This window comes from Neolamprologus brichardi, chromosome 3, assembly GCF_056152115.1.
Source record: "Neolamprologus brichardi isolate AB-2024 chromosome 3, ASM5615211v1, whole genome shotgun sequence".
Classification (NCBI taxonomy): Eukaryota; Metazoa; Chordata; class Actinopteri; order Cichliformes; family Cichlidae; genus Neolamprologus; species Neolamprologus brichardi.
The window spans coordinates 49,459,605-49,474,413 of NC_142106.1; the positions used below are offsets into that span (position 1 = coordinate 49,459,605).

Sequence of the window (14,809 nt, forward strand, 5' to 3'; positions counted from 1 at the left end):
CAACTCCAAAGAGCCACAGAAGTAAAAGCTAATAACAATAATTGAAACAATCTTTGAAAAAATGACTTACCAAGCATGGCAAACAACTCAAATATGTAGAGCAAAATGTTTTGAAACGGCTTCACTTCAGCTTGATTGGAGCCGTGCTGGGGGCGGAGTCTGTGAATTTACTCTATTGGCGTCATAGCCCCTGTAGGAGTTCAGAGTTAAGAGGTCAAGAGTTAATGTTTCCATTGTAACACCTCCAGATTTGAAATAGAAACACTCATTTTTAACACTCGATTTTAACTACTATCATTTTACACCTCAGAGTTACATTAAAAGAATGTGACTCTACTTAGAGTAAAATTAACTCTAAGACTACTAACACCAAAACATTTAACACTTTTGAATTTGCTGTGTACCTGCATGCTTGCCTAATACCCTAACCCAAAGACTCAGTTTAGCATTTATCCAGCAGCACAGGCCCTGGATTTTTGAAGATGGCCTCAGGAACCAGCACAGGGCCTGGTGTGGTGTAGTTAGCCCCTAACAGTGATTTTCATATTAATGAAGACGGGAAATGGGACGGGAAATACGGGAAATGATGAAAATAGAATAAAGTTTTGTTTTTTCTCTAAAGTGTGTTTATCAAATTTAAATAATTGAACGTGTGAGTTACAGTGTAAACTAGAAAAATTTGCATTTCCTGCGAAAATGCTGTGTGGATGCTTTAAAGCTGAAGCTTTCTGCTGAAAACTGCTTAAAAAGCTGAAAATAGCTGAAGAAGCTGAAGTCAGTATCTGAAAAGTTGTTGAAATTGTAATAACTTTGTAGATGAATAACAACTGAGCAAAAATATAATAACTTTGAAGAAACTTAAGAAGAAACATAAAGTGTTTGCAAAAATCCTATATGAAAAGGGGAATATAGCAGAAATGTTGTAACTCAGCAGAAACATAGTAACTTGGCAGAAATAGTACAACATGGCAAAAGTGTTGTAATACAGCAGAAATGTTAATATGTAGCACAAACCTAAAAACTTTGAAAAATGTTGTAAGAGTACAACTTAATATACAGTAGTATAATAGTAAAACGTAGTAGAAATGCAAAACAGGAACTGAAATAGTATAATTCAGCAGAAAAGTAATAACTTTAGCAGAAATATTGGAAATGCAAAACGGCCAGCTTCAAAAAGCTGAAGTTCTAGCTAATGTTTCTGCTAAGGCAGAAACATTAGAAAAGTTACAAAGGAACTGCCGGCAGATACACAAAGCTAAGGCAAAAATGACATGCCTAGCAATGTTTACAAATAGGAACACACACAGACACATAACCCATGTTCAGAAAACAATGCGTACAAACATAGATGCAAGCATACACACAGACATAGAAACACATACACACAAGGGCACACAGAGACAAACAGAGCATGAAGTGTCCTGTAAGTTTCTGTGCCAGTCAATAAGTCTGAATCTGGTCAAGTTGAAATCACTAATGGATGCTGGTCACCAACGAATAAAAATTGAGTCACAAAGCAGACACAAACACACACACTTCTGTAAAGTTATGAGAAATTCAAAAACTTTTTCAAAAACTGACATCGGCTTCTTCAGGGTTTTTTTTCAGCTTTATATTTTCAACTGTATCTATGAGAGTCAAAAAGCCTGGATCTGCTCAAGTTGAATCCACCAATCAAAGCCTTTCATTTTCATGTCATTGAACTGCTTTTGATCCAGAGAAGGGGTGTATTAAAAGACCCAAAGCAGCTGCCCATTAATGAGGGCAAATTAACGACATTGCTTTTGGCTGTTTTCACCAATGTCTTGTTCTGCTGGCTGAGGCCACATACAACACACCAGGGCCAGTGCTGCTGGCCGAGGCTAACTACACCACACCAGGCCCTGTGCTGGTTCCTGAGGCCATCTTCAAAAATCCAGGGCCTGTGCTGCTGGATAAATGCTAAACTGAGTCTTTGGCTTAGGGTATTAGGCAAGCATGCAGGTAGGGTTATAGGATTGTGTTCGTAACTTCAGGTACTGGCCACCTCATCACTTGATTCCATAAATTGACACATTGTGCTGTGGGCAGCAGCTTACGGCCATACCACCCTGAGCACGCCTGACCTCGTCTGATCTCGGAAGCTAAGCAGGGCTGGGCTTGGTTAGTACTTGGATGGGAGACTGCCTGGGAATACCTTGTGCTGTAAGCCTTTCATTTTCATGTCATTGAACTGCTTTTGATCCAGAGAAGGGGTGTATTAAAAGACCCAAACCAATGCCCATTAATGAGGGCACATTAACAACATTGCTTTTGGCTGTTTTCACCAATATCTTGTTCTGCTGGCTGAGGCCACCTACAAAACACCAGGGCCAGTGCTGTTGGCCGAGGCTAACTACACCACACCAGGCCCTGTGCTGGTTCCTGAGGCCATCTTCAAATTCCAGGTCCTGTGCTGCTGGATAAATGCTAAAATGAGTCTTTGGGTTAGGGTATTAGGCAAGCATGCAGGTAGGGTTATAGGATTGTGTTCGTAACTTCAGGTACTGGCCACCTCATCACTTGATTCCATAAATTGAAACATTGTGGTGTGGGCAGCAGCTTACGGCCATACCACCCTGAGCACGCCTGACCTCGTCTGATCTCTGAAGCTAAGCAGGGCTGGCCTTGGTTAGTACTTGGATGGGAGACTAACTGGGAATACCTGGTCCTGTAAGCCTTTCCTTTTCATGTCATTGAACTGCTTTTGATCCAGAGAAGGGATGTATTAAAAGACCCAAAGCAGATGCCCATTAATGAGGGCACATTAACAACATTGCTTTTGGCTGTTTTCACCAATGTCTTGTTCTGCTGGCTGAGGCCACCTACAACACACCAGGGCCAGTGCTGCTGGCCGAGGCTAACTACACCACACCAGGCACTGTGCTGGTTCCTGAGGCCATCTTCAAAAATCCAGGGCCTGTGCTGCTGGATAAATGCTAAACTGAGTCTTTGGCTTAGGGTATTAGGCAAGCATGCAGGTAGGGTTATAGGATTGTGTTCGTAACTTCAGGTACTGGCCACCTCATCACTTGATTCCATAAATTGACACATTGTGCTGTGGGCAGCAGCTTACGGCCATATCCCCCTGAGCACGCCTGACCTCGTCTGATCTCGGAAGCTAAGCAGGGCTGGGCTTGGTTAGTACTTGGATGGGAGACTGCCTGGGAATACCTGGTGCTGTAAGCCTTTCATTTTCATGTCATTGAACTGCTTTTGATCCAGAGAAGGGGTGTATTAAAAGACCCAATGCAGCTGCCCATTAATGAGCGCACATTAACGACATTGCTTTTGGCTGTTTTCACCAATGTCTTGTTCTGCTGGCTGAGGCCACCTACAACACACCAGGGCCAGTGCTGCTGGCCGAGGCTAACTACACCACACCAGGCCCTGTGGTGGTTCCTGAGGCCATCTTCAAAATTCCAGGGCCTGTGCTGCTGGATAAATGCTAAACTGAGTCTTTGGGTTAGGGTATTTGGCAAGCATGCAGGTAGGGTTATAGGATTGTGTTTGTAACTTCAGGTACTGGCCACCTCATCACTTGATTCCATAAATTGACACATTGTGCTGTGGGCAGCAGCTTACGGCCATACCGCCCTGAGCACGCCTGACCTCGTCTGATCTCGGAAGCTAAGCAGGGCTGGGCTTGGTTAGTACTTGGATGGGAGACTGCCTGGGAATACCTGGTGCTGTAAGCCTTTCATTTTCATGTCATTGAACTGCTTTTGATCCAGAGAAGGGGTGTATTAAAAGACCCAAAGCAGATGCCCATTAATGAGGGCACATTAACGAAATTGCTTTTGGCTATTTTCACCAATGTCTTGTTCTGCTGGCTGAGGCCACCTACAACACACCAGGGCCAGTGCTGCTGGCCGAGGCTAACTACACCACACCAGGCCCTGTGCTGGTTCCTGAGGCCATCTTCAAAAATTCAGGGCCTGTGCTGCTGGATAAATGCTAAACTGAGTCTTTGGGTTAGGGTATTAGGCAAGCATGCAGGTAGGGTTACAGGATTGTGTTCGTAACTTCAGGTACTGGCCACCTCATCACTTCATTCCATGAATTGACACATTGTGCTGTGAGCAGCAGCTTACGGCCATACCACCCTGAGCACGCCTGACCTCGTCTGATCTTGGAAACTAAGCAGGGCTGGGCTTGGTTAGTACTTGGATGGGAGACTGCCTGGGAATACCTGGTGCTGTAAGTCTTTCATTTTCATGTCATTGAACTGCTTTTGATCCAGAGAAGGGGTGTATTAAAAGACCCAAAGCAGCTGCCCATTAATGAGGGCACATTAACGAAATTGCTTTTGGCTGTTTTCACCAATGTCTTGTTCTGCTGGCTGAGGCCACCTACAACACACAGGGCCAGTGCTGCTGGCCGAGGCTAACTACACCACACCAGGCCCTGTGTTGGTTCCTGAGGCCATCTTCAAAAATCCAGGGCCTGTGCTGCTGGATAAATGCTAAACTGAGTCTTTGGGTTAGGGTATTAGGTAAGCATGCAGGTAGGGTTATAGGATTGTGTTCGTAACTTCAGGTACTGGCCACCTCATTGCTTGATTCCATAAATTGACACATTGTGCTGTGGGCAGCAGTAGCTTACAGCCATACCACCCTGAGCACGCCTGACCTCGTCTGATCTCGGAAGCTAAGCAGGGCTGGCCTTGGTTAGTACTTGGATGGGAGACTGCCTGGGAATACCTGGTGCTGTAAGTCTTTCTTTTTCATGTCATTGAACTGCTTTTGATCCAGAGAAGGGGTGTATTACAGTTTTTTCTAATGGCTTTAACCCTAACTGTGATTCCTATAGCACAATTCCTAAAACTATTAATACTTATAGCAAAACCACTCACTGAGTTTGCAAAACTAAAAGCACAAACACTTCTTTGCACTCAGTTTGCAATTTTGTAACACACACTTTGCAAGTGTGTAGGCACAATTCACTGCACAACACTCTTTTTGCAGAACTTTAAACACAACTCACTGCTTACACTCAATTACCAAGTTTCCAACACACTCCTAGCAAAATTATACACATGTATGGCTATCATTAACACTATTTTGCCAACTGTCTGGCACACTTTCACATGTAAAAACTGTTTTAGATAATTAGTCCACTTTGCAATCAGCCTAAGCACTATAAACAGGCCACAGGTAAGCTGTCTATGTGGAGTACAATGGAAGGAGCAGTAAGGGTGAGAAGAGTGAGAATCAGAGGAGGCCGAGGGAGAGGACGTGGAGGTGAAGAAGTTGGAGGAAGAGGACGTGTAGGTGAAGAAGCAAGAGGGTTAGAGGAAGTTAGAGGAAGAGGACAAGGAGGAGCAAGAAGAGGACGAGGAGGGGAAAGAGGAAGGGTAAGAAGAGTAAGAAACAGAATAACTGATGACATCAGAGCTACAATAGTGGACCATGTCATCAACCGTGGAATGACCCTGAGGGAAGCTGGCCGACGGGTTCAGCCTAACTCGAGCCGCTACACTGTAGCAAGCATCATAAGGACATTTTGAAATGAGAATCGGTTAGTACAGTCACTTTGCACTAAGATTTGTAGCACTGCCATATGCTAATGAGAAACACAACAATACCATAGATGTAAAAATACTGAAATTGTTACTTTACAGAATTGCTAGATGACCAGATGCTGGGGGCAGAGGACGCATGTTCACTGCAGACCAAGAAACCCATATAGTCAACATGGCGATTGCAAATAATCCTATACTTGGAAATAAACACTTGTGTTTGTTTTGATGTGTGTAAATAAACACCAGTACTTGAAGTTTGGATCCCTCCATGTTTACAGACCTATGACAAAAGTATGAGCTCAAACTGACATGGCCTAGCTTGTGCACAGAGAAAGCAAAAGCCAGATGTGTTTTGTATTCATACCATGAGTGTGCAGTTGGCGCATTGTGTGCTTAGTAGATGATGGCTTGTGTGTACTGTTTGATACGAAAACACCATTTTTACGAAGGTGTGAAGAGTTAATCTAGCTGTGTTCGCTTTTGCAAGAGAACTACAATGTTTTGATAATTGGGTGACAGGTTTCCTTATTTGTGTGTAGAATTTTGCAAAAATAGCCAATAGTTACAAAAAATGTGCTTAAGCAATCAGAAAAAACTGTAAGCAATCAGAAAAAACTGTAAGCAATCAGAAAAAACTGTAAAAACCAGACAGCATTTCATCAGAGCAGGGTCGGAGCAGGGTTTGTTAATTGCAATACCCCAAAGAAACCACTAGATGTCACTAGCTGGAAGGCTGGTGATGTGTGTATATCATCGCCGTCTTCTGTTTTATCCAGTAGTGCTGCTACTGCATAAAACAACACTAATACTAATTTGCAGTGTTTTTTTTTTAATAAATAGAAATCATTGCAATGGTTTCAATTATTCAAAGTAGACTAAACAGATTTGAATAAAACTATTAGAAACTGGAATAAAAAATAACAACACAGCACAACACAACTTGATTTCTATTTTCGTTTCACCTTTCTTTTCAACTTTTCAACAAATTAGTTGAAAACAGCATCCGCAATACAACAGGATTTCTGTAAAGTCACGTAAAAATGTAAAAGCATAGTTTTGTGACTGAATTATTGCCATCAACATGCATTGTACCATTTTGGGCGCTCTCTGTTAACACAACTTCACACTACTTGAAAGCTTTGTGCAAGGAAAGAGACAATGATAGAAAGGCAGAGCAAGCAATGGTGTGGCTAGCTAAGACAACCCTTCACTCCTGTTACGGATTCAAATATTGGGAATGGATACAAGAGGAAAACCAAAATAACAACACTGGTCCGGCCGGGTCAAGTCAAACGATGATTTAATGAACACACGCGTGGGAGATGGACACCATACACAGACAGCATCAGATCTCAAAATGGTGGAGCCTTGATCAAACTCTTATAGCCTCTAGTGGCCCCCTCCTAATCATCAGAGCCTAAACATTCTTTCTCACACAGCGCCTAAGCTACGACCTTGGCTCCCTGTTTATCTGCTCCTGATGAAATGGGGCAGTATGCTCTGTTCTCTTCTAATCAGACAAATGAGACGATGACTTTCTGTGAACAATATTTCTTATAACTCAGCAGTATAATGCATCATAAAACAATATCATTCATTCACAATAAATCAGCAGTCTACTGTAATGCAAATCAGTTTACCAAATGTAATAATTATCACCTTCTTCTAATTCAGGAGCATAATGCAAACTAAAACTACATAATAATTCACAATCTTTAATTAGGGGTCTAACATGGCATAAAATAATATCATAATCCGACAATTCCCCCTGTTTAGCTCTTTAGACATAAAGAGCTCACTTACACCCTGCAATCCAGTGTTGCCGGGTTCATTTCTCCTTACTCCTCAGGCCTTTTGTCCCCCTGTTGGGTGAACCATATGTGAGATGACCTCTGTGTTTACGCAGTTCAGATGCAAGAAAAACTTTTATTACAACAACAATAGTAGGCACAGATGATACTCCCATCACTCCCCAGTTCTCCCACAGCTTTATTTCGGTGCTACCTTATACCCTCCAAACGTACTCGGACTAGAACCTCTGTCCGAGGAGCTTTTAACCTTTATTTTATTGCTGTAGGCACCAGTGTCTTCCAGTCGGGTGATCCTCTGCTCTTGTTTCCTTCAACCTCAGGGGTTAGACAACCCTTCAGTCGTTGCACAGATCAGGGGATTATTCTGCCCCGATTTCAAACAATGATCTGTGTATTCTGGGATCACAGCTGTGTTCCCCAGGAAAAGGAACAGAAAGGTGTTCTCCTTATGACCAACAGCCTCTCGAACGTCGTTGGTGTGGTGTTCCTGGATTTCCGTCAACCCCTTCATGGTTATTGCTGTGTTTATGGGATCCATCCTTTTGAGGTGACTAACTTTAGCCCAAAATGCCATGACACTTGAACCCAGTTGATGTTTCCGCAGTCACCGTGTCTGTCTCTGCTGCGAAGGATCCTCGTATATCTGTGACCTCGTCTGGTGTCTGTTCCTTTCTCTGTAAGAGACAGAAAACCAAAACACCTCTCTTCCTAGCTCTAACAATCTAATGTTGCTGTCTACTGATCTTTTGGTGGTTCAGAATTTGTTTAGAATATTCAGAATGTCCCAAGGACTTATCCTAATTTAGTGTATGTGTGTGTAAGCGTGTTTGCATTTAGCCCGCTGCACTCAAGGCATTTCTTACACTTTATCAGTCCGGACTATCGCCGAACGAAGCTTATGACCTTCAAAAGACCGAGTGCCAACTCATTATAAGCACATTTGCAAGATATATATAAAAATGATTAAAACCACTCATTCTAATAAAAGACATAAAAAACAAATTAGCCATTTCTAATTCTAACATGTGTCCATTCAATTAAGCTAGAAAATTAAAAGAACAGGTTAGCGACCTCATATCTTAGAAAGTATCAGACTTTCTCCTATCCAGTGTCGTTGCTCCAGTCTTGTTATTCTGTGTTAGGGAATGAAATCAATTTAATTGTCATGTTAGATCTGTTCAACTCCTGGCTCCGCCCAGAGCCTGCGTCTTCACAATTGTCTACAAACAAAACCTGTATTATTATGAACTTCACTTCAACATGAACTTGTTGACTACTTTTGACACCTGTAGATAGAAGATTAACATGGGGTTATAACAATCACTGTAATACAAATGTTAATATGTCAATAGCTTCAATAAATGTTCAATGCAATGCTTGTTATATGATTCTGATGTAACAATAATGCTGATGCTAAAATAACAGTAAAACACACCCTTTTTATCCCTTACTGACCACAGCAGGGGCCTCTATGTTTTGATTCAGCCATGAAGCTCACCTGATTCATCACTGAGCCCCACCGGCACTGGCATCTGACAGGGTGGTGCTGCATATTCTTCCTTTAATGTCACTATTTTCAATCTGTTAATTAGAGTGCTTAAACATGAAGTAGACTACGTCCACTACAAGTCAATACAACTGTGAATGTGGCCAATTATCAATCTATTACCAATCAATAACAAAAAATAGCTTTTATTTTATGCATGCTTTTAGTCAACCACTCACCCACAGGATCTCCAATCCCAGAAAATTCCTTCTCCTCATTTAATAAGTCTGTCCTCCTTCCATGCCCTGGTAACTGGTCCATCCAGAGCTGTATCATTATGAAATATACATACAACAAGCCAAACCACACCTTGGTCACACCAACCCTTTTCCGCCCCGAAGATGTCCAACGCCATCTTAGTCTGGACTGTCAAAGGTGATTTTAACGCTGATTGTTCCGACAATCCATTTATAACATTTCCTGGTCAGATTAGCCAATCCCTGCACACTGGAATAAACATAATCAACATGATCAACATTTTTCCTGCGTGTTTTTTCACCATCTTATTCATTCCAACGCTCCATCCTTATGTGATTTGTTGCATTATGTTTATCTAGAACTCCACTCTGTCTCTAAATGTTTGAAGAATTTTTCATGTTTGGGGTCAAGTTTTAAGAATTTGACCATACGTGAAATTAATGGTGTTATTGTAACATGGTAGACTAGTGTGCCTGTGTTAATTCAGCTCCATATTATTGTGTGAAGTTGCACTGGGTTGGGAGTGGTTTTTTGTGTGTGTGTCACATTTTTGGTTAGCCAATGGCTGGAATGGGGTTGGACTAATTAGAGGCAGGTGTACTTGATTGCACTGATACACTGGTCTACTTATAGCCCACACTACAAACACTGCTGTGTCATTTTGTCTTTCTGTGCATGTATGTAATGTGATAATCTGATATGTTTGGGATCTATGGGTTTTGCGCTATGAATTTTATACTTAATGTGTCATTTTGTCTCTCTGTGCAGGCCAGGGCCTATTATATGCCACAGCCTAAAGCCAGCATAGTTGCACAGGTTGGAGTGATCACTGGCTATATGCTTGCAGGGTAGTGTGTCTCCAAGGACAACTTCTACCCCTGTTAAAGGCAACATGTGGAGTGCAACTGGCCGTGTGGCATAGCTGGCTCTGGCCTTGGGACTGTGTGTTTTTATTTGATTCATGAATGGGACACTGGACTGTTTTATCTTTTATCTCTTGATATTTTTTGTCACTAAATTATCTTTTAGAATTTTATTGACTGTCATCGTTTTGCCCACGACTGAGACGGTTGGTCAGACCTAAAATCTTTCTTTGGGTGTGTTACATTATCACCCCCATCGGGGCTTACCTTTCCCACTTCTGATGATATTCCTCCCTATTCTTTGCAAGTACCCCCTTTTCGTGGCGAGAAACTGTTGGTGTGGTCAAGTGGGCGCTGTAAAAACAAAAGCTCAGGACAGAACAGTTATCAGTCATGTACTTCATACAAAATTAGCATATATTCAATTTCATATTGATCCTCTGAGTGTAATGGTACATTTTAATTTTAATTTATCAAAGCTAAACACAATAATTTTTCTTTATTTTGCTCTTGTTATTGTGCAGCACCACATGCCCCTGTCGGTTCTATCTTACTTTTCTAAATTATTGACTATTTCAATGGAGAACCTAAATGACGTGGACCAAGGTTTGTCATTACATATCTCTATTTTGAATGTGACAAGTCTATCAATAGAGTTTTTCTTGCTTTTTCTATCAAAATTGATTGACTTTTTACAGTGGCCCGCTATGATTAATAATAACATGTTCAGTCATGAGTGAAATCAAAGCTTCTCTTCACTTTAGCATTTAACATTCCCAACAATATAATGTGCTGCATTAATCGAAACACAGCTAATAAAACACAATTTTCTTGATGGAAACATCAGTAGCTCAAAATTAGCAACCAAAGGGTTAAGTCTGCAGTTCACACTCATGTGAAGCTACAGCCTCCCCCCCTAGTCTCTGTCCTCCTACTCCTGCAAAAACAAAACAAAGCGAGACAAAACATCCACCCTTCTTTTACAAGCTGGGTGAATTGTTTGTAGACATGTACTAATCCTAAAGTCGGTATCGTTTTTGTCTCAGTGTCAAGTCAGTTTAAACATTTAGTCGTCAGTCCATCACAGTCCAGTCACATGCATACATTCACACACATTCATACCAGATATTGCTGATAATGGAGTCTCACGCGCAACCTAATCAAGCCTCCATCACCAGCAAGATGACGTCATCATTTTAAAGGAAAACAGTTCCTTGTTTTTTTTTTTGGACTGGATTGACTCGCTGCAATCCTTTTAGGCTCAGGACTTCTCATGTGATCAATGTCCCATATAAGTGAATTTCTCCAGAGCCCATTATAATTATGGAGAAAAATACTTTGCGACTGTTTCTAGTAATCATGTTTTATAGCGCTTTAAAGTTCAATCTCTCAGGCCTGGATTAAAGAGCTGATTTGTTAAATCAGGAACTCACAAAATACCAAAATATCACCACCGGTGGATCACTCCTCTCAGATGTTCTTATTTCAGTGCACTGTAACAAAAGCAAAAACAAACGTAACCAATAAAATACTCATATAATAACAAATACTGGGGCCCGTTGGAAACATGTCCAAGCATAAAACCATCTTTCTCTCTCTTAGAGAAAGAAAACAATCCAAACCTCACTGATAAAATCAACCTAGTTTTAAGCAAAACCCAAAATCAACCAAAACTTCACCAGAAAGTTTTTCTCCGTCCCGGGACAATATTGTGTAAGCATACAGGTACCGTAACTTCTTTTTGCACTGACAAAAACATGTTGGACTTATTTCAGTCAATAGTGGACACTAGTTGCACACAAATGTTTTGCTTTGGTAGAAACTTAAACAACTGAGTTAAATCAACACAACCTTTTCATATTCAGTAAACCTGTGCATTTTGAGTTCATATTACACGATTAAGACATGTTCAGATGGAGTAAGTTGAGCTCCTGGAATATTTTAATTCTTCACAATTCTGTCATTTTATTTCAACACTATTCAATAACTTTTATCCAAATTCTACTTGGTCCCTTAACTACTACATGTTGTCTTCATATTGCCTACGGTTCAACAAAGTCTAAATTCTGATTACCATAAAAATTGAATGGGTCTACAACAACTACCATCCTCCTATCTTTATCCTAATTGCACGAGGGCTGGGAAATAACTCTAAAGTGATAGGTTACGAGGCAGGGTGCACCCCGAACAGGTCACCAGTCTATCACCTAGAAACAAACAACCATTTACACTTACATTCACGGATAATTTAGAATCATCAATTAACCTAACTCTAATAGCTTCATGACTTTTCACTGTGGCAGGAAACCAGAATACCCAGAGAGAAACCACTGCAAACTAGCCAGACTGTGGACTTGCACCCAGGACCTTCTTACTGTGGAGCAACAGCACTCACCAGCATGCCAACAATGTAGGAAATACAGGGAAGCTATGATTTCCTGTTGAATTTTGTACAGATCTTTAAAGCCTGAGGCAATTGTGTTAAATACATGTAGGATGCTTACGTAAATCCGAGGGCTGGCCCCCTTTTCTTCTTTTTTTTTTTTTTTTTCAGTGTGTTCCTCCTTCAATTAAATCTCAATCACAAAAATGTGGCGCTCCGAAATAAGGCTCACACTGTTAATTCATCATTTTCACTCTGTACCACTGCTCCTTATCAGGCTGTGCGAAGCACAGTAAACAATTCAATTGAGGCCTTGAGCCATAAACAGACATCACTCACAGACATTGTTTTCATAACCAAACTGCTCTAGGCCCTGTCCCCTAAATCTACACAAATGCCCTCTGGGTGACATGGAATGCATTAAACCAATTAACAATCAATGGCTTCTTGTTGTTGTAACAAATTCTGTATTTGGAGGTTTGTGTGCAGCATTTTGCGTATCAGCATAGCATTTGTTAGTAAAGCATTCTTCATTGCAGCAGCGTGTGTGTATCACTCTTCATTGCACAAACATGTATATGTATGTGTGTATGTGTGTGTGTGTGTGGATCACTTCTCAGTGAATTGAATCAGCATTTCGATTTGTGTGCGTGTGTGTGTGTCATTTCTCAGTCAATCAACGAGTGCATATGTGTTCATATGTGTGTTTCTCTTGCGTCTGAGTCAGTGTATGTAGATGTGTGTGTTTGTGTGTGTGTTTGTGTTCATCACTTTCCTGTTCTGGTGTTCTGGGTAAACCATGGCCTGAAGCGTGCCCTGGGGTCCTGCTCTCCTCCTTTTCAGTCCGTTTGGGTCCATTGGTGCTGCTGCCCAAAGTTCTCTCCATACTGGTTCTGGCCCCAATTGAGGCAGTCCTTTTCTCCAGTGTCCTGCATCTTCTCCTTGTCCAGCTCCTCCTTAACTTGACCCTTTTTGCTTCTGTAGGTCCTTCAGGGTTTGCTCCTGTGTTGGAGCTTCTCGTCAGGTTTGGCAACCTCCTGCTCCAGCAAGCTCCGGCCTGATTTTAAGTCCTGTATCTGGGACTCCAAGCCTGACTGATGGGTTTGATTAGCAGCCAGCTCCTCCTGAGGCATGCTCAGTTTCTGCTCTGATGTCTTGAGCTCTCACTGAGGGCAGAAACCTCAGAGTCTTTTCCGTACACGTCAGATTGAAGTTTATTGATGTTTTCCTTGGTTAGCTCCACGGCCTTCTGCAGCCCTGCTGTTCGGCTCTTCTCAGAGGTCAGCTCCTGGCTGAGCCCCGACACCTGTGCCTTCAGCTTATGTTCTTCTGCTGCTTTTGTCCAATCTGAGGTGCCTCCTGACCTCAGTCACTCCTCGTATCTCTGGCACGCCCTTTTTGCTGCCCGATCCTCCGTGTTGGTCCGTCACTGTCCTGCACAGGTTTAATGCAGTGTTGTTAAGGTCAGCATTTTTTGCTCGGCCTCACTTTTCATCCGGGCTTAATAGGCGTCTCGTCACAGCTCTGTCAGCTGAAGCTGTCTGGAAATCTCCCCCGTGTAGTGAAACGGGCCTTGGATTTAACGTTCTCCGTCTCCGCTGCATGAGATCTCTTTCCTGCAGCACTGTTGACATTCTCAGGCTGTTGTTGTGAGTCCAGCTGCTGTAGCATTTGGTCAGGGTCACATCAAAGATGGTAGAAGGGAGAGCCAAGATGGTAGAGGGGAGAGCAGGAGTCCAGGTCAGCCTCGGCTTTCCGGGCCGACAAAGCAGCCTGTAATTAAGCATAAAGAGAAAAAACAAAAACAAAACAAAAACAGACGAACAGGAAAATGATGTTGTTTTGGCTGTGTTGTTCAGAGAGGGGCCAGGCCCTGTGTCAGCCTTCTCCCCCCCTTTTTTTTGTTTTTTCTCACTATATAATCAACTCATAACCCACCAAGTTGACAGGACAACACAGGTACACGTTAAAATTCTTAAGATCATGTTTAATAATTCAAAAAAGGAATTTTATTTCATTCAATAATCACTTGTATTAATCAATCAGAGGAAAACATGTCACAATTCGACTCTTTTAACCACTAAATTTATTATTTCATCACTGGTTTGTGATTTACCAGTGTCTGTCATTTTGAAGTCAAGTTGTTGTCCTGCAACCCAGAGAGTTTAATTGTTAGTAGTGGATAGACTTTATCATTTAACATCAGGTGTATGTTAAGTTTCGCTGCTTTAACCTTGCTGGAAAATCTTCACGTGTTCATGAGTGTAAGCTGTTTCTTCATTGCGTGTGTGTGCGTTTGTGGGTGGGTTATTTTAACTTTTTTCTCAAACAAGGCATTTCTCTAATTGTGTATGTTTTTAATTTTGTTTCCCAAATTTTGATTTCCCACCTTAAATAACATTCCATGTCTTCAGCCAGGAATTAGAGCTTGCTTGTGAGATTCAGGGACACATGGTGCCAAAAACA

The 14,809-nt window shown here is 41.7% G+C and overlaps 1 non-coding gene and 5 pseudogenes across 1 annotated transcript; all 6 read left to right on the forward strand.

Moving 5' to 3' along the window:
* The first annotated feature begins 2,072 nt into the window (after positions 1-2,072).
* Positions 2,073-2,191, forward strand: LOC148105564 (5S ribosomal RNA; annotated as a pseudogene).
* Positions 2,192-2,579: 388 nt separating this feature from the next.
* LOC148105565 (5S ribosomal RNA) lies at positions 2,580-2,698 on the forward strand (annotated as a pseudogene).
* Positions 2,699-3,088: 390 nt separating this feature from the next.
* LOC148105566 (5S ribosomal RNA) lies at positions 3,089-3,207 on the forward strand (annotated as a pseudogene).
* A 390-nt stretch (positions 3,208-3,597) lies between these two features.
* Positions 3,598-3,716, forward strand: LOC148105567 (5S ribosomal RNA). Its single transcript, XR_015718701.1, has one exon. It is a non-coding gene; the product is annotated as a 5S ribosomal RNA (ribosomal RNA).
* A 390-nt stretch (positions 3,717-4,106) lies between these two features.
* On the forward strand, positions 4,107-4,225 carry LOC148105568 (5S ribosomal RNA; annotated as a pseudogene).
* A 392-nt stretch (positions 4,226-4,617) lies between these two features.
* LOC148105569 (5S ribosomal RNA) lies at positions 4,618-4,736 on the forward strand (annotated as a pseudogene).
* The last annotated feature ends 10,073 nt before the right edge of the window (positions 4,737-14,809 follow it).